Consider the following 20,646-nt stretch of genomic DNA (forward strand, 5'->3'; position numbering starts at 1 on the left):
TAATGGATAACTTGTTTGTTTATTTGACAAAAATAAACTTTTTTATTGAAGTTACGTTAGTCAACGTTTTTCTTTATTATTTATTGTTCTCATTTTTTTATTTTTTATTTTTAAAGAACATGTTTGTTTGGTAATCTATCTCATTTTTATTTTTAAAATTTTAAAAATATTTTTAATTACAATTTAGACTAAATTTCATAAACTATGGATTTGTTTGATAATGTTTCTGTTTCATATTTCCTGTTTTTACATCTCATTTTTTAAAAATCTAATTTATTTGATAACCGTTTCTGTTTCTTAATTTTAAATTTTGAAAAATATTTCCAAAAATAAAGTGAAATTCGATAAACTACACAAAGTAGTTTTTCCCTATTTTGTTTCTGTTTTATTATAATTTGTTTCTAATATGAACCAAAAAAGTAGGGTTCGTTTGTTGGCAGGTTGGTAGGAGCCTACTTCAAACTCTTTTTAACTTCTTAGTTTTGGTTTGATACTTCATAAAAGGCCAGGTGAGATATGTTTATTTTGTTTTCTTTTTTTCCAGTTTTTACATTTTCTTTCTTCTATTATTTTTTCTATATTTCTCTCTTTCTTTTATTTTCTTTCTTTTATTTATTATTTATTTTGTTTATATTTTTCATATTTAGATTTTCAAATTTCAAATTTTTAATACGTAGATTTAACTATTTTTTTTAATTTTGAATTTTTTTTTGTAAGATGCATGTTTATATATTATTCTAATTTTATTTTTTATTTTTAGTACATTCGAAATTGGTTAGATTTTTATAATATATAAATTTTGTTTACTTGGATATTATTTTTCAAACACAACACGTCGACATTTACATGATAATATAATTGAGATGGATTTGAGTCTACATTATTTAAGACAAATGATTTGAGTGATAAATAATATTGCGAATCAAATTTTAGTAATATGTATATGAATGATAGAAGCAATTATATTATCTTTATTAATTTTCAATCGGGACTAATTTGTGTTTGATAATGGAAATGTTAAATAATTTTGTTTCTATATTTGAATGCATACTATATATTTTTATTTTACATAATTAAATTATATTTAAATATGAAAAGGAAGAAAGTTTAAACTATGAAAAAGGAGAAAACATAAGGAAAAAAATATATAAGAAACAAGAAATAACAAATGATTATCTAACAAGTTTTTGTTTCTGTCTTTCTCTTTTTTTTCCTCAAGAAACAAGAATCATAAATAGTTATTAAAGATATTTTTATTTCTAATTTTTTTAAAAAATAGAAAATTAAAAACAGTAAACAAGAAACGAAAAATGGGAAATGGGAAACGAAAACGTTATCAAGTGGTCCTACATTTTTCTTCTTCCCTCCTTTTTCTATTTATTAGTACTTATATTGGTTCTCTTAACAACATTCCATTAATGTAGTTAGTTTGTTAGTATATTTTGTGTACTATAGTTAGTATGTTGGCTGTAGTTAGTTTAACAACCTCAATCCGACGAGAATCAAATTCAACGAGATAAACTACTATTTGTGTTACGAGCATCAAGTTCAACAAGAAGATTCTCAAACCCTTGCTTTCTGGTTTGGTTAGCACCCCTATCACATAAAGCTTCGCTCTATCATGATACAGATAGACACAAATAGTAGTCTATCATAGTCTATCGCATATAAACTGTGAATTTTTGCTATATCTGAAAATATTTTCATTCATCTTCTTATATTTGAAAACAATCCAAAAAATTTCAATAAATAGTCCACACAAGAATAATTTGTAGTATAGTTAACTTTTTGAAATAGAAACCTAAAAAACAATAACTTTGAGTTCCACAAGACAGAGGGTAAAGAAAGTAACCTGTTGATTGCTAAAGTGAAAACTTGGAGTTCTGCAAATAATGTTCCATAAGCATCATAAATATCATCTATAATTGTGGTCATGACGATCACTTTAGTTGATATTTTCCCTTCCACATTGAAATGAGATTCGAAATATACACCCAATACCCAAAAGTAATCCTCCACAATTCTATCTCTCGCAAATGGAAAGTTCGTTAGGTCCTTCAATTCATTCCACCACCTATAGTAATTTATTATTTGCATTCATTTTATTTCAAATTTGCCCATGTTGTCAACAAAGATCAACGCTAAATGTAGAAATAATTTGCATTAAGATGTTATTCATGTGGAGAGATAAGAGTGGATCAAATTCGAGTAGATAGCCAAAATGGTCTAAAATATACGGATAAGGCTGGGTACCTTATTTTGTAAACAATATTGGATGTGACTCACTTTGTATTTAGTACAAACGATGTAATCCTAAATCGTTCATGTGGAGACATGCGAGTGAGGCATGCTATACAAAGAGTTTGTATAAGACCAGACCAAGAAATAAGTGACTCTTACTTTATAATGTTGTTTACTTTTTAAGACGGACTATTTCATAGCAATGACCTAAGTAATTTGAATTTAATTCTGAGCTAACTATGAACTCTTGTTTTTTTTGGGAATATCCTTAGATTTGCATAGGTAAGGGTGGACCCTATAGCACTGGCTCATAAGCCTCTCATTTCAGATGTAAGACCAGGTAATTAGCTCAGGACATAGGGTGAAAGACGAAATTCTCTCCTACCTGATTTTTGGATAGTAAAGAGGTGGTTTAAAATTAATTATTAATTATTAATTCTTGAATTAATATTATTATTTTTACAATTTATCTTTTTGAAATTTTATTTCAAAGTAAAAATCTAAATTTAAATTTATTATTAAATAGTTCTATTGAAAATTGGAAAATACCCTAAGTGGGATTTTACCAACTTTAAACGCTCATTTTACCATTCAAATTAAGTGGGATTTGTGTCAAATTCCTAGAAAATGAAATTGCATGTTCAAGAAGAATAAAACAGAAAAAAAAAAAACATCTGCTAAGAAAGTGATGCAATTGAACGTTGGAAGAGAAGATGTTCTCTCTAGACCATGGACACAAAATCTGGAAAATTTCTCCAAAATCCTTTCACGATTCAACCTCATTTTGGGTTCCACCATTCTATCTAAGTTTCTAGAGAATAGTAGGGAAGATAAAGTGGTGGTTACAAGGTTTTGGTGTGAAGATTTAAGCTGGATTTCAGTAATTGAGAAGTTCAACAAAAGTATAATTTATGAAACCCTATTTCATTCATATGAACATGCTTGCTAGATTGTAAAAAATTGATGGAATTAGAGTGCTTAAGAACCTAATTACTTCAGCATCTTGCATGTTAACTCCAACATAATCATCATACGATCAACATTTATTATTAGATACAAGTAATAAAAAATATTAATAATAGATTAATAATACCTTTTAGTTAAATCATATATGAACATAGTTCCAGTTAAGTAGCTATTTGAGTTTTAGTTTTTCGTTTTTGAAATAGAAGCATATTATACCTATTCTCATCTACAGATAATACCGATAAAGTTAGTTAGAATTATCTTGCTTGATACGAAAATGGAAGCATATTATAATGGTAGGAGTACCTACAGATTTCACATAGCTACTTTTGGTGATGTTTTTGTAATATATTGAAGTCTAGTTTTGAGAATGTAAGGAAAGTGTCATTATGGGAAGGATCTTGTTGGTATATTCCCAAATACTCTCTTGCCTTGATTCTTGTAACACCTTTTCTAATGGGCAATTTCAAGGCATTGCCAACTTCAGATGCAAAATGAGGATTATTTGAGTATTCAATATATGTTTTAAGATGTATGGTAGTAAATTCAGGAGTTTCCTCGAGCATAGCTTATTCATGTCCCCTCATATGTGATGCTTCATATAAGCTGAAAATTCCTCCTTCATCATTACCCAATGATTCTTTTAATTTTCCACCGTTGTCCATGAATTTTGAGAATATATCTGTTTCAATTCAGACTTGAAAAAATTAATAACTAGTTCTTAAACAAATTATAATTATAACTAAAATTTTCGATGTCTAAACTCTTTATTCATAACTTTGAATTTGTCATAAGACTCTCTTTGATAATCGTTTTAGTCACATTTGGTAACCATTTAGTTTTTTATTTTTGTTTTTGAAAATTAAGCTTGTAACATCCCGCACATTTTTTATATAATAATGTAATTTCAGTAACGTTATCCTTGATAATTTAATAATTGTTCGGTCGAAGGATATTTTTGGAATTTTGGAAGTTAAGTGTAATTGCGGAATTTAATTTTTGGCTTTGAATTTATTCAATTTGGAAATTAATGACAGGAATTAATTTCATTTTGGGAAGGAAACTAATTTAATAATATAAAATGGAATAAGGAAAAGAATAAAATAAAGTTTATATTATTTCCTTTTTAGTTTTGTTTTATTATTATTTTTATTATTATTTTTCTTTTTATATAAACAAAACTTAAAATCTTCTTCTTCAACCTCACCACACGCGCCCCCCCGAGAAAACCTAGCCGTCGACGACAACTCAGTTTTTCGTCGAACCCGATGCCGATGAGCAGTTGACGATTCGAAGCCCCTCAGTGAGCTGGCTGGTCAGAGCAGACGCCTCGTCCGCTGCGTTCCGCCGAGAGCCCAGATCCGAAGGCGTCCGCTGTGTTCCGTCAAGAGCCGCTCGCCCAATTTCTCCAGCTCGTCTAGCCGAGCTCCTTTGCGCGTCGCTTGTCCGGTCGGTCTTCTCTTTCGTTTGCCTAGCACCGATCGTACGCGAGCACTGCTTCAAACCGCGTCCACCACCCCAGGTTTTTCGCCACCAGTTGTCATCACCCTACCGTGTCAGGTCTATCTTGGTCTTCGTCAGATCTGTTGGGGTAATATTGTGTCGGTTTGTTTCGTTCTCTCGGCCATTAATATTGTGTTTCAGTGTTATGACTCGCCTTTGCGGGGTTTTGTTTCAAGCTAAAGTCGTCAAGGAGTTTGGAAGTCAAAGGAGGCACCGTCGAGGAAGGTGGAAGTGATTTTTATTCTGTGAGTAAGTTCTTGATAGTTTGGATTTGGACCGGAAATCTTACAATTGTGGCTTCAATTGAAATTGAGAGTTGTTTTGTTGTAGGATCGCTACTTGATTTGCCGTTATAGTTTGGTGGTCTAATTTTTATCTGTGGAGTATCTACTCAAAGTAAGTAATCTTATTACTGGAATTGCCTACGAGCCAGGCTTTAATTGTATGCAAGCGTGATGAGTGTATGTTATGGTAAATGTTAGCATGTTGATTGGCAGTATGACCTGAATCAAAGTATATTCTGGCACGAGTTCTGATTTGTTTACATACACACCTAAGTACTTCATCATTAGTATGTGATAGTATGTGTTTTCATATGTCGATGGTTGATCTGCTGGTGTTGAGGCATACTTGCATGTTGTGGATTTATGATGTAAGTTATACATGGATGATATATAATATGTTATTAAGAATTATGTGTATGTGATGAAGCCATGATATCAAGGATTTTTATGTATGTTTTAGAACTGTACAATGTTGAATCTTAGCATGTTAAGACTGTGTGAATATCCTCATTGATTAGTTAGATGTTCACCAGTTTGTGTTTCCTTCGGCATTCACCAGTTTGTGTTTCTTTCAGGATTCACCAGTTTGTGCTTCCTTCAGGATTCACCAGTTTGTGCTTCCTTCGGGATTCACCAGTTTTGTGGTTCCTTTGGGTTTCACCAGTTTGTGGTTCCTTCGAAATTCACCAGTTTTGTGTTACCTTCAGGATTCAACAGTTTTGTGTTTCTTTCGGGAGTCACCAGTTTTGTGGGCATACTTAACTACAATAGGATAGGACTCAGTCTCTTGTCTGTTACATGTATTTATGTGCCATATGCGGGTATCTAGAGGACATAGATGCCTAGCCTGACCCCAGTGATGGGGCTAACTGAATATTTCATACTCATTCTTTCTCATGTTGATGTTTCAAGTAAGGATAGAGATGCACCAGCGATGGCACAACGAAATTCATGATTGAGCCATTGGGACTAGTTTTTACGCTTCCGCACCTTGAAATTTGAGTCCTTATTTTCCTCTTAATATTTAGTTTTACTGTTAAAAATTTATTTCTAAGGATTATTTCTTTTGTATACCTTTGTTGGTCTTTAAGAATTTTGGGTACCCTATTATTTATTTTGACAATTGTATTTAATAAATGTCTTTTGAACTTCTCTTGTTTTAATTAGCATTTATTTCAAATAACTGAGCATCGTTTTAAATTCTTTGCATGCATTTATTTTAGTAACGACCTTACCTAAGTCCTAGGAGTCGGGTCGTTACAAATCCTATAGACGCTACTTTCATCTCCAAATTTATTCATTTGTTATCTATCTTTTATCAATGAGTAAAAAAAAGCATAAATTTGAAAAACTAAAAAAAGTAGTTTTTAAAAATGTGTTTTTGTTTTTTGAAATTTGACTAAGAATTCAACTATTGTACTAGGAAAGATGCAAATCATTGTAAGAAAATGGAAGGAAATGATCAAATTGATGTAGATTTTTTATCTGATAAAATAATCATAAATATTTGTATAAGAATTTAATAAAGTATCAATTTTATAAGTTAGATGCAAGATCTCACTCTTTATTTGTAGTCTTTTTTAACTTACCACATGAAATTTTATAACCTTGTTATCCGAGTAGCCGAAATAGGAGAGCAACGGTATTAAGTTCTTCATCGCTACTATTATTATTCAATGAACTCTTAAACGCCTCATATATTTGTTCCATAACTTGATCAATCTGCTTTTCAAAATGGTAAAAGAGACCTAACGTTTGAATTGAATCAACAAACTTCAGTTTATCTATAGGGTTTTCAACAACATCATTTAGCATCTTTCTATTTCTTCTTTCAATAAAATTTTGCTATATTTGAAAACAGTCCTATCTAAGTTATACCGATGCATCACAACTTGGTACAAGAAAACAATAATCCTTCCCAATGTCGGTATGAAAAATTGGATGAAAATGTAAATGGTATATCATTTCATTTTGTTCTATCACTGACAACCTAAGGACAACGATGAGACAATAATAAGTTGAAATATGCACATGGTGAAAATATAAGGGTTGAGAATCTTACATTGAAAAAAATCAAGATGAGCTACTTCTCTCGTTGCTACTTGATTTTGATGGAACCTTATACTATCAAATATGGTATCAGAGACCATCAAATCAAAATGGTATTCAATCTAATAATAAGAAATTTTGATTAGATCAAGAATGGTAAACTCAAAAAGGCACTATTTGAGGCGCCCTTTAATAGCATTTTTGTTTTATGTTTTTTGTTTTCATTGGTCTCTTTTATCAATGTTGTAGATATGACAAGATTTCCCTTTCTTTTTTGTTTTAGTGAATAACTGTTAAAAACAAGTTAATATGTAAAGAAATTACAGATGCATCAATATTTTAAACTTTATCGTAAATATAACACCTCTTAAACTAAAATCAATACTTTCAAAGCCTGTTTGTAACCTACATATTTAGTATAATATATAAGTTCAATGTTATTATTTGGATATAATATCATAGTTGACGTCACTTAATTGTTTGAGACATTATAAATTTCAACAAAAAAAAAAAATATAGGGATCTATTTGGTAGAGAATTAAAAAATAAAAGTTTGAAAACAGCCGATCAAATGAAATAAAATTGTATTTAATATTTTCAGATATGTGTTTGGTAGCAGAATTCAAAAATTAAATTATAATTTAAATAATTTCAAACTAATTGTAGTTACACACTTTTGAAATTAGATTTGACAAATTTTGCTATTCACATGTTTCAAATAACGATGTAACTCACTACCATTCTTCTCTCTATCCTTTTATTTTATTTTAATTATCTGTTGCTCTTATGATCAATTTTTTTAGTACAACAATTATGGTGGGAGATTAGAACTCCGACCTCTCGAGATGGTCATACCAATACTACTAAGTCAAGTTCACTCTAGTGCTTTTACGATCATTTAACTTCATAATTCATTAACCACTTATTTAGTTATATATATAAATATATATTTTAATTCAACTATAACGGAAGATATAAGGCACTAATTATTATTTCAAAAATTGATACTTTCATCTTGTCCACTCAATGGTCGAACTAAAAAATATACATTTCATTTTTTTTAACAAGCCTTCCTGTATTTAAATTGAAATAATATTGTTTGATCAAATTTTTTTATAGTAATTTTTTCTTAATCATTTACCAATTAATTTAGAACAAAAGAATGTAATTTTTTTTTATTAAATTATATAAAATTTTCAATAACTTACTTATAAACGGTTAAAAAATAATATCAACACAACATTATACATAATTGAAATATTATATTTATATCGGTTATAATATATAAAGTGTGATGATTTAGTATTAACTTATAGAGCACTACGAATTTGTCTTTTCCTAATGCAAAAAATTCGTGTTCAAATCTCGTAATCCTATTTATACTTAAAAAAAATTAACTTTAATTACAAATCAGTTTCTAAAAGATGCAATTTACAACAGTTATTTTGACATTTATAACCATTCCCAACTAAACTTTAATACAGATAACATAACCTAAATCTAATTACTATTCTTTCAACTAAATTATAAATATCTCAAGCGTGAATATACTAATGTCTATTTTAAAAATCGGAGGTTTAATCTTTAACTACAACTATTGAAAGAAAAAAAATATAGAAATATATGATTCATGATAATTTCCAAATTCAATATTATAGAATTTAAATTTTTTCGAAAACACATTTTTGACATTTTGGAACTATAGAAATTTAAATTGGAATTGTTAGTCATTTTTGTTATACTTAAAAACCATTAGATAGATACCTCAGAGTTGCTTATCAAATGTACACATAAAGTTAAGTTGAGTGCTCTAAAGCTAGGTTTTTGACAATATATTAAAATTAATAGTAGTGGTATGTTTTCATATTTGAAAGGTTGAAGAAAATGATGAACCCCATGTATTATAAAAGAAATCTATAGCTTTGATTCCAAACTTTTCGTGTTAAAAACACTTTAATATTGAGTATACTAACACGACCTAAACACCCCTTTTCGTATTCTCTAGTTTGATAACGAAGCTTTGAGATTGTAGTACTCTTGTAATTAGAATGAGAGAAAAACTGTGATTGTAATTATTTTTTACATAGTACATTTCTGGAAGGTTGTGATATTTTTTTATAGTTTGTTGTTTTCTTTTAATCTCACTCTTTTTTTTTTTCTTTGTTACTCTTAGAGTAGTAATGGGAGAGGCACAAAAGAATTTTGGATAATTTATTCAAAAAGTACTACCGTGGGCACTTTCGAACCGTCAATAATGGTCCAAGAAGTTAAGTGAGTTAAAACAGGTGGCATGTGCTTGAAGGCTTAGAATGTCCGATATATTTTAGGAGTGATGTTTTTTTCTCTATTGTGGTCCAAAAGGTTGTGTGGACTCAGAAAGTTTAGAATGTTAGATATTTTAAGAGTTCAAGTTCATCTCTCTCGATCATTGTCCTAAAATTTGAGTTGTCAGAGCGTATCCTCAAAAGTGTGTGCTTAAAGGTCTAGAATGTTAGATATTTGTAAGATATTTTTGGTCTAGCTAGTTACATGAAATTGGTGGGCGAGGGAACTATTTGGGATTTTTGTGTGAACTAATTAATTATGATCTGAATGAACATTTGGACTGATTTGAAATGATTTTAAAATATACTTTACAAAAATCTTTTAGGCTTTTCTTAAAAACGGGCATTTAGATATGTCACTCCAAACGGGCATTTACATATGGATAAACGAGATCTACAAACATTATATACAAATTCGATCATATTATGAGTAAGAATGGTGCTCTTTCCATAAAATTTTAACACCGCAAATACATATTGGATGTAACACAAAAGGAATCTACTTCGGTGTGTTACATGACTTGCAAAATTACAAGTATATGATGTCATGTTTTAATAAGGTAATTGAGTTTGAGTTTCATCTACAAGATTTGGTCATTAATTTAACTATCGTTGTAGCCAAGCACAGAGTTTTAAGAAGATCACGGTTGTGTATGTGTATTAGCAATGTATTTCTTCCAAGTTAAGTTTCAAGTTCAAGAAGAATTTGATGGTAGACTCAATTGCACGCCTGAGGTCAACTAACATCGCAGTCCGTCCTAGGTTCTGGTGGGGTAATAATTTGGAGCGAGATGTGACAAAACATCTTAAAAAAATGATACTATGAGAAAACATTAACACTAATCCCATATGGCACAATCAATGGATCTCCTCACAATGTGACTAGTAAGTTCTTTGTCTTTACTTTAAAAACATAATGTAATAAAGGATGGGTATAAAAATACTCAGTAAGTGACCCTACTACCGAGGTTAGCTATGCAATCACATATAGTTAGTGCTACTTGAATAATGAGCCATATGCAAAAATTTTAACTAAACCTAGATGACTAAGTGAATAATCTATCCCATCCTACTACGTATATCTAGTGGCCTGAAAGCACACAATCATACTTGATAATGAATCCATCAGCTCACCGTCATAATATGGAAGTCAATTTGTAGGCTCACAGTACCATAACATGGTAATGAATCTATTGGTCCATGGAACTATAATATATTGTGGGGATATTCATCCACAAAAATATGACAAATTATTTCAAACAACACATAACATGCTTCTAGAACTTATTCAACATAGGATTATTCTCTTAACTCGGTGCCTAACATGAATACACATTCTAGTAGTAATGCAATTTACCTCGAAAATAATCGCAAGTAACAAGCAAATGAATCTTTCTTCCTAAGTTAGAGTACTCTTGAATCAAGACCCTAACACAAAATATAAAGAAACTTGATTCTAACTTTTTTTTCTCTACTATAAGAAATCTGAGTTTTGATGTCAGTTGCAAAAAATTAAAAAATGGATGTATAATGTCGGTTTCTAAAAAATAGCGGATCTTTAATGTTAGTTTTAAACTGATATTAGTGATATTTTTAATGATGGCTACAATGTCGGTTTAAAACCAATCTTATACCAACCCATTTAATTCTTTCCCTTTTAGTAAAATTTCTCCTTTCATTTCTCTACCCTTCTTCTCTCTCGTTTCTCACAAAATTTCCTCACCCCATCTCTCTCCTTTCTCACAAAATTTTCTCTCTCCAAAAACTCACTCACCACTGCCATCGTCCCTCACTTCTCGCTGTCAATCTGTCGTCGTCGTCGTCTCCCCTCTTAGCCTGTTGTTAATCCGACGTCGTCGTCGTCATGCAGATCTATTGATTGTCGGCAACTCTGTTCATTAGATTTTGTTTGTGGAGATTCAGTACGTGCAAATCTCATTTGTGGAGACCTCGTTCGTGCAGATCTCGGTTGCAAATCATTGGTTTTCAACACCTCTATTCGTGAAGATCTTCGTTCGTGAAGATCTCGATTGTGGAGTCTATCCGTTGCCAATGAAACAATTTATCAATCTCAAATGTATGAGTTTGACAATAACTTATATGGAAGAATTGATCAAATGGTAAAAACTTGTTTTATAAATATTCTTTACGTCATGAGGTTTTCGTTGTTGTTATTGTCGATAACGAACAAATTTAATGGAATAAAAATGGAGTAGAGTAAAAATTTGATTTCAATTTTTTTGTTGCAATTTGATCAAAAAAATTTAAATGGAAAAAGTTGGGAAAAAAAATTCATTGAAGATTGATGAACAAATGCTTATTGAAGAAAGAAAGTTTCAGCCTCATGCCTCATAAAGCAAGACATAAGAAAATGGAGGTGGGCTTGGGTACAATCTAACTAAAACGATCCCACATGAAAGAGGATTGGACAATAGCCTTCGTCGAGTAATGGCACTACAAGAATTTTGGGCATTAATGTCGGTTGAAAAATGTGAAATCAGATGTATAATGTCAGTTTAAAAATGTATAATGTTTATGGATCTTTAATGTTGTTTTAAACTGACATTCAAAATGTCTACAATGTCGGTTTAAAACCGGCATTAAAGGCCTCACTTTTTTTAAACTTTATTAGAAAATATCTTCTTCATTTAATATCAAATCTTCTCTCTCCTTTTACATCTCTCTTACCAAATCCTCTCTTCTCCTTAGCTTGCTCGTGTGAATCACATTCGATTGTCATCATCATCGGCGTCGCTTGGATCTCCGTCGTCGTGGGCTTCTTCCAGTGGTGGGTCAATGTCATGGGTGTTCTCCTGTTGTTTCTGTCGTCGCGTGGGCGTTGTTCTTCTGGTTGTGCTTCCATTGGTTGTTCATCGTGGTTGTTTTTCTGGTTGTTCTTTGGTTGGTTTTCCTCGACGCGTGGGTGTTCTTCGCGTGGGTGTTTCTCAGGTGTTCTCCAGTTGGTTTTCGTCGTCGCGTGGGCATTGTTCTTCCGCTTGTTCTTCTAGTGGTTGCTCTTCCAATGGCTGTTCGTTATGGTTGTTCTTCTGGTGGATCAGCTCACCATTCGTCTAGCTGGTTCAGGTCATAGAGGTGGGTCACTAGCGTGGATCTGTAGATTTTGTTGTGGGTTTTTTTCGATCCAATCGTCTATTTTTCCAATCTACTCGTGGATCTTTCGATTCGGTTGTCGGTGTTGTAATTTGGTCACATCTGACGTATCAACTCTATTTGCAAAGTCCGGTGCTCACTAGCATTCCAATCTTTGAGCTCTAGTTTAGATCCCTTCAACTTTGTGGGTTGTTTAAGTTGTTTGCTTGGAAAGGTAAAATTTTATTTTCATATGAATTTTCATATAAATTTTCAATTCAGTATTTTAAAGTTATTTTATTCATTTTATTTTTATTTTAATGATTTAGCTTATTGAAATTTTGAAATGTTGGAATTAAATTAGTTGAAGAATATATACTTGGTTGGTAGTCTTGCTTTGTGTAATTTATCTTTCAGCTATATATAAACTAATTTGGTCTTACTTGGTTGATTAAGTTTGATTGGTGTGGTTCAAGTATTATTTCATTAATTTTATGTTTTGTTCCAATGATTAAGCTTATTAAAATTTGTTAATGATGGAATAAAATTAGTTCAAAAATATGTATTTGGTTGATAGTCTTGCTTGGTGTGGGTCAAGTGTATATCAAAATTTTTTTCTTTCAATTATATATAAACTAACTTGGTCTTACTTGTTTGATTAAGCTTGATTAGTGTGGTTCAAGTGTTATTTCATTAATTTTATGTATTGTTCCAATGATTAAGCCTCTTGAAATTTTATAATGTTGGAATGAAATTAGTTCAAAAATATGTACTTGGTTGATAGTCTTACTTGGTGTGGTTTAAGTGTAAATATTTCAATTATATATAAACTAATTTGGTCTTACTTGATTGATTAAATTTGATTGGTGTGGTTCAAGTGCTATTTCATTAATTTTATGTTTTGTTCCAATGATTATGCTTCTTCAAATTTGTTAATGTTGGAATGAAATTAGTTTAAAAAAAAAATGTACTTGGTTGATAGTCTTGGTTGGTGTGGTTAAAGTGTATATAAAAACTAATTTGTTAATGTTTTAGGTCTTATTATTGACTATGGTTAAATTTACATGCTTACGGTTATGTAATTTTTCCTTGTTATATTATTGTTTGTCTTTTTTGTAGATTAAGTTGCATATTTTCCAATCATGGATAAGTTATAGATGAAATTAATAGAATATAAGTTAAATATGGTTTAGAGGTTGAGATATTTATTAAAAATGGTCTACAGCATTCAAATATATCGAATGTCATGAGTTGTTGATGCTTGATTTCATGAAGTGAAATTATGGATGATATGCAATGGTGAAATTGTGTTGAGTACTCAAGTTTCCTCAGCGGAATTTAAGTGTAAACTCCACTTAGTTTCTTGATAAGTCAAGGGTCGAACTCATGGACTTGTGAAAACAGATTGCGTTGGTAATTTTTAGGAAAACTTTGTAGTGACCAAATAAATAATGTTGGTTTGTTGTTGATTGTGTTAATGAAAAATAAACAAATGCGGTGGATTTGAGAAAAATCAGTTGTATGATAGATGCACTGAGTATGCGAATGAACAGGTTGAAAAGGTCTTTAGCTAGTGTTACTTGGGAATGCGTCAGACTATGCGATCATGCTACAACCATGCACAACAATTCATTTTCAAATGCAAATGCGATGCTCCAAAATCTAGGATGCATGTGTTGAATGCAAAAGTGTCCATAGAGCTTATTCCTAAGTCTCTACTCTTTTCCTATGCGATTATGCAAAATGTATAAAGGCAAAGTGACCGCATACAATCATATCCTATCTATAGGATACATGCGATGCGTTAATAGCAAATAGTGCTTATTCCTAAGCTTCTATCTCTTGATTATGCGTTCTAATCTGGCTCTCACGAACCTAGATTCTAACTTGACCTTCCCAAGTCTAGATCCTGTTCTTAGACTACCCTCCCGAGTATCTCTAATGGACGAATGAAGCATACATAACACAAGATAATCGCATAGAATTAAGATTTCCTAGTTGTGCTAGCTAAATGCTTCTCAACCCATTCAACTGATTTAGCTACTCATGCGTAAATAACATAGAGTGAACAGATATAGAGAAGTAGATTCCATTTCGATAAATGAGTGGAATACAAAATAATAATGGAAGTTACAGGTAGAGAGCCTAGTAGCAATTCCTTGCTGACTGAGGCTTTTACACTGTAAATCTCTATTCGGTTCCAAAGATGTTCCTGCTTCCACAAGCACCAACCCTCTCTCTATCCTTGAAGCTTCCGGCGCTCTCCCAAGCTTATCGGAACGATCTGTCGACACAACCTCCTCTCTCGCGTCCGCCTTGAATTAAAAGAAAATCTAAGAACTAGGTTAAACTCATAAGATGGTGAACTCCTAAACTCGTTAAATGGTGGAACACGTTTTCTGAAGGATGCCCTTGGTATTTATAGAACATCAAGGGTGAACGGCGGCTTCTTTCTCATGATTGAACAAATGGGACGCTTTAATTCTGATTGATGCGCCGAATATTTGTCACTGAAAAGCTGAATGTACTTGTTATCATTAGTGGCTGTCAACTTAATTCGGATACGACTGTCATAAGCTTTCTTTCCCATCGCGATTAATTAGCCTTTCACCCAGATACGCCCACCATGTTGCGCCGACCAAGTTGCGGCAAACCTTCTTTAGCAAATTTTTTTGAACACGGTCATCGCAACGCGGTGATGCTTCGCTCAACAAATGATTTCCTAGAATCGCAATTTCTGCCTTGCGTCATCACATATTCTGCAAAAAAATAAAAAAATCAACTGTTCTAATGTGATGAACACATGCAACTGTAATATTATGAATCGGATGCTTTTTGGACGTAATTTAATATATTTTATCAACGAAAGCCAGCATTATTTAAGAACTTAGCATTATGATAACGTGCATTTCTGCCCCTTATCACACCCCCAAATTTAAACAATGCTTGTCCTCAAGCATAAGTTAAAGATTTCTTTTAGCAATCTACCGCAATGTTATTTTCCTAGATTTCTCAAGGATACATCGTTCAAATCCTATATACCAAAATTTCCTTAAGTCTTGTTTCAAATCTCTTCTTAAAATATTTCTAAGACCTAGGGACTGCAAGCTTAACCTTCAAAAGAACTTTACTAACTTTCGAAACATCGCATGATTTATTTCAAAAAGAAAATTTTTCCACAAGGGTGTCAAATGATTTTATCCTTGCATATTTCTTGACATTATTATTTTTCTCTGACCTTGCATTGATCCAAGTGCCTTGCCTTCGTTTTGGCTTGCCCCCACGTGTGTCATGCGGACATCCAATTACGAGCAATGCGCTCTTTCTCAGACTAAACTCTTATCTACTTGGCAGTGGAGTTGAGGTCATTTATTTATGTGTTGATCCTGGTGACTTACTTTCGTTTTGGCTTGCCCCCACATGTGTCATGCGGACATCCAACTACAGGTAAGTGCCTTTCACAACTTAACTCTTATCAACATGGGTTTCCCATTGCGTTGATAGTGGAGTTGTTATTCTAAAAAAAAAAAAAACTTTACTTGGAGTTGTTATTCTAAAAAAAAAAAACTTTACTTTTTTTTTCTTTTTTCTTTTTTTTTTGAATAGCAAGGTCGAAAATAATACACCCTCAAATTTATGTTGTCGCCCGTATTGTGTATTGACGCATCCATCTTTGCGACGATCTTTCTTCTTTGGATTGCAGTGATATAGTAAGATAAGTGGCTTCTTCGCCTAACATCTCCACAATCCAGTGCCTTGATCGTTGCAAGAAAAATAGAGACAGGATCAAATTATTTTAAACAAAACAAAATTCGTTATCGCAATCTCCCCCTCCCCCCCCCCTTTTTTTTAGAGTAAGAACTGATAAAGCTGAAAAGAGATAGTGTAACGAAAATTCAGAATAATAGAGAAAAGTTGAAGATTCCATGCTTCCCAAAACATGCATCCCTAATGGATTGCGGACGTCTGATAATGTAGGGACCACCTACTTTCTTATTTACTCAAAGTTCTTTTAGTTCCACGGAGTTAACTTTGCGATGCCAGCCTTCTCCATGATATGCCTTCACTCGCTGCCCATTAACCTTAAATGTACGGCTTCCATCTTTAGTGATCAACTCCACCGCACCATGTTGGAATATTTCTTTAATGATGAAGGGTCTGGACCAGCGTGATTTTAATTTTCCCGGGAAGAGCCGTAGATGTGAGTTTAAGAGTAAGACCTTTTGCCCGACTTGGAGATTCTTATCGCACATGTGTTTTTCGTGCCAGCGATTGGTGCGCTCCTTGTAGATCTTTGCGTTCTCATATGCGTTAATCCTCCATTCTTCTAGCTCGACCAGTTGCATTTTTCACGCTTCTCCTGCTTTCTTCATATCAAAGTTCAACTTCTTTACCGCCCACAGTGCCTTATATTTCAGCTCCAGAGGTAAATGACACACCTTACCAAATACCAATGCATATGATGACATACTTATGGGTGTTTTAAATGCAGTTCGGTATGCCCACAACGCATCGTCAAATTTTGTTGCCCAATCCTTTCGCGAAGGCCTTACTACCTTATCAAGTATTATCTTAATTTCTCGATTGGACACCTCAGCCTGACCATTTGTCTGTGGATGGTATGCGGTGGCCACTTTATGGAGAATGTTGTATTTGCACAGCAACTACTTAACAGTATGATTGACAAAGTGTGACCCCTCATCATTTATGATGGCACGGGGAGTGCCAAAACTAGTGAAAATGTTCTTCTTTAGGAATTGAGAGATACCGCCGCATTGCGGGGAGTGCCAAAACTAGTGAAAATGTTCTTCTTTAGGAATTGAGAGACTACCGCCGCATTGCTTATAGTGCACGCCACTGCCTCTACCCACTTGGATACATAATCGACGGCTAATAAAATATAATGCTTACCATTCGAGGGAGGGAATGGTCCCATGAAATCAATCCCCCATACGTCGAACAATTAAAGCTTTAAGATGGTGTTCATTGGTATTGCATGTTTCCATGAAATGTTACCGGTGCATTGGCACCGATCACACTTCATTACGTAGTCAATTGCATCCTTAAACAATGTAAGCCAAAAGAATTCACTCTGTAAAACTTTAGCCACGGTGCATTGTCCTTCAAAGTGCCTACCATATGGTGAATCGTGACATTGCGATAATATGCGTTGTTGAGTAGCATTTGGTACGCATAATCGTAAAATCTGGCCTGCTCCTCTTTTATACAGATTCGCCTCATTCCAATAATAATGTTTGCATTCATGTTTGCGCTTCCTCTGTTGGTGGTATGTGTAATCTTCAGAAAATTACTCACAAACCAGATAATTGACTATTTCTGCATACGAAGGCAATTCTTCAATATGGAACAGCTGCTCATCTGGAAACACCGCACTCACCTCAGACTCATTGCGGTCAACCTCAGGATTTTCCAGTCTAGACAAGTGATCCGCAACTTGGTTCTCTGTCCCCTTCCAGTCAATTATTTCTATGTTAAATTTTTTAATGAGGAGAACCCATCTAATCAATCTCGGCTTTGCATCCTTGTTTGTCATTAAGTACTTGATTGTCGAATGATTAGTATGGATGAGTACCTTTGTTCCAACAGATATGCCCGAAATTTTTCTAACGCAAAAATTACTGCAAGAAGCTATTTCTCTGTGGTGGTATAATTTTTCTGAGCAGGATTTAATGTTTTACGCGCATATGTGATGGGATGCAAGATTATTTTTCTCTTCTGTGCTAAAGTTGCTCCAATCGTTTACCCACTTGCATCGCACATTATTTCAAAAGGCAGTGTCCAATCAGGTGCAATTATTACGGGTGCGATATCGGTGCATTCTTCAAAACTCGAAATCCGTTGACGCAGTTGTTGTCAAAATCAAATTTTCTGTCAACCTCAAACAACGCACTCAATAGTCGTGCTATTTTGGAAAAATATTTGACAAAACGTTTGTAGAATCTAGCGTGCCCTAAGAAGCTTCATATAGCCTTCATGCTTGTTGAAGGTGGAAGTTTTTCAATTGCTTTGATTTTTACTTTGTCCACATCCAATCCATCCCGAGAAACCTTGTGCCCCAACACTATGCCCTCCTTTACCATGAAATGATATTTTTTCCAGTTAAGCACCTGATTCGTCTCTTCGCATCTCTTCAGTATCTTCTCCAAGTTGGTTAGACAAACTTCATAGGCGTTCCTATAAACAGAAAAGTAGTCCATAAAGATTTCAACGGAGTCCTCGAGATAATCTGAAAAGATGGCCATCATGCACCTTTAGAATGTACTTGGCACATTGCAGAGGCCAAACGGCATGCGGCGAAAAGCAAAGGTCTCATATGGGCAGGTGAATGTGGTCTTGTCTTGGTCTTCTGGAGCTATCATAATTTGATTGTACCCGGCATAACCATCCAGAACGAAATAAAAGTCATTTTCAGCTAAACGTTCTAGCATTTGGTCAATGAATGGCAGAGGAAAATGATCTTTCTTTGTGTCCGCGTTCAGCTTACGGTAATCCATGCAAATATGCCATCTAGTTATGGTCCTTTGCGGTATTAATTCATTGTTTTCATTCAGGACTACCGTCATGCCGCCCTTTTTCGGCACACACTACACAGGGATGACCCACGTGCTATCTGCTATAGGATAGATAATGCCCACATCTAACCATTTAATGATCTTCTTTTTGACGACCTCTTTCATCGCAGGGTTAAGTCTGCACTGATGTTTCATTGTTGCTTTGTGGTCCTCTTCAAGATGAATGCGATGTATACAGTACGATGGGTTAATTCCTCTAATGTCGGCAAGCGTCCAACTAATTGCTCGCACATGTTTCCTTAGAATGCTCATCAACGCATTCTTCTATTCTTCGTTGAGTTCAGAGGAAATGATAACTGGCAGCTTCTCATTCTACCCCAAATATGCATACTTTAAATGGGTCGGTAGGGTCTTTAATTCCAGTGTTGGTGGTTCTACTAGGGATGATTGCGTTGTTTTTCTTTCTTCTTTTTTTTGTTAGCTCTTCTTCTTGGTTTGCGATCATCTCTACTTCCTTGCTTGTTTTTGTTATGATCGTATTACAGGCAGCAATGGATGTGCTGGCATCCTCTTCTTCATTCTCTTCATCAAACTTTTCTTCTTCAATCGAATTATGGTCATCAACTGAGTCATGCAGGTCTTCTTCATCCGGAAACTTCATGGCACGAATTATGTTGAACTTGAGCTTCTGTCCATTGATGCTCAAATTGATTTTTCCTTTATATACATCAATCTGAGCACGACCTGTTGATAAAAATGGTCGCCCCAAAATGATGGACACATCTTAGTCGGCCTTGTAGTAAAAAATGATGAAGTCGGCTGGTAGGATAAATTTTTCAATGGTTATCAGCACGTCCTTCACCTTTCCCTCTAGATGCACCAGAGATCTCTAGGCCATTTGGAGAGTCACCGTTGTGGACACAAGTTGCCTCACATTCAGCTGCCTAAGGATCGACAAAGACATCAAATTTATGCTGGCTCCCAGGTCACACAAGGCTTTCTGATGTACAATCCTCCTATGGAGCAAGGAATCGTAAAGCTCCTAAGATCGCTCATCTTTGGGGGAATGATTAATTTTGAACTCTGTGTTAATGCCACCGTGGCAAACTTACTAGCTCCCCTCTTTTTGGTTACCATATCCTTCAGAAACTTTGGGTAGGCAGGCATTTCCTCAATCGCTTCACTAAATGGAATATTAATATGTAATTATTTTAACATAGACAGAAAGCAATGGTATTGTATCTCTTCGTTTTTCTTCTTCCTTAGTCTTTTCGGGAAAGGGGGTAACTGCACTTTCACGGTCCCTATCTCAGTTGGCTTTGAGATCGATGCAACCTCTGGTTCTACTGCTTCTTTTTCTCTTGCTTCTTCTTGCATCACCGCAACTTCAGATTCTGTCACAATGGGAGCTATCCGACTAAGCTCCTTCTTTTCTCCCTCCACAGTCTTCCCACTTTGCAATGTCACAACCTGACATTGCTCTTTACCTAATCCCCCGGGTTGCGTGAGAGTTCTATTGAACTCGACATAGCCCCTTGCGGTCTTCTCTTTAGCTCACTCACAATCTGGCCCATCTATAATTCTAGATTGCGGATGGACGTAGCCTGACTTTGAAGCACAGTTTCGTTTTTCTCTATGTATTGCTTCAATAGGCTT

The 20,646-nt window shown here is 33.8% G+C and overlaps 1 long non-coding RNA gene and 1 pseudogene across 1 annotated transcript; one reads left to right on the plus strand and one right to left on the minus strand.

Moving 5' to 3' along the window:
* Positions 1 to 1,508: 1,508 nt before the first annotated feature.
* The window catches only part of LOC120090598 ((+)-gamma-cadinene synthase-like), a 21,356-nt pseudogene continuing 2,218 nt past the window's right edge, over positions 1,509 to 20,646 (minus strand).
* Positions 4,423 to 6,002, plus strand: LOC120091634 (uncharacterized). Its single transcript, XR_005485763.2, has 3 exons — positions 4,423 to 4,955; positions 5,041 to 5,106; positions 5,570 to 6,002. It is a non-coding gene; the product is annotated as an uncharacterized LOC120091634 (long non-coding RNA).

The sequence above is a fragment of the Benincasa hispida genome, unplaced genomic scaffold, assembly GCF_027475165.1.
Source record: "Benincasa hispida cultivar pf3 unplaced genomic scaffold, pf3_genome.v1.1 HicScf84, whole genome shotgun sequence".
Lineage (NCBI taxonomy): Eukaryota > Viridiplantae > Streptophyta > Magnoliopsida > Cucurbitales > Cucurbitaceae > Benincasa > Benincasa hispida.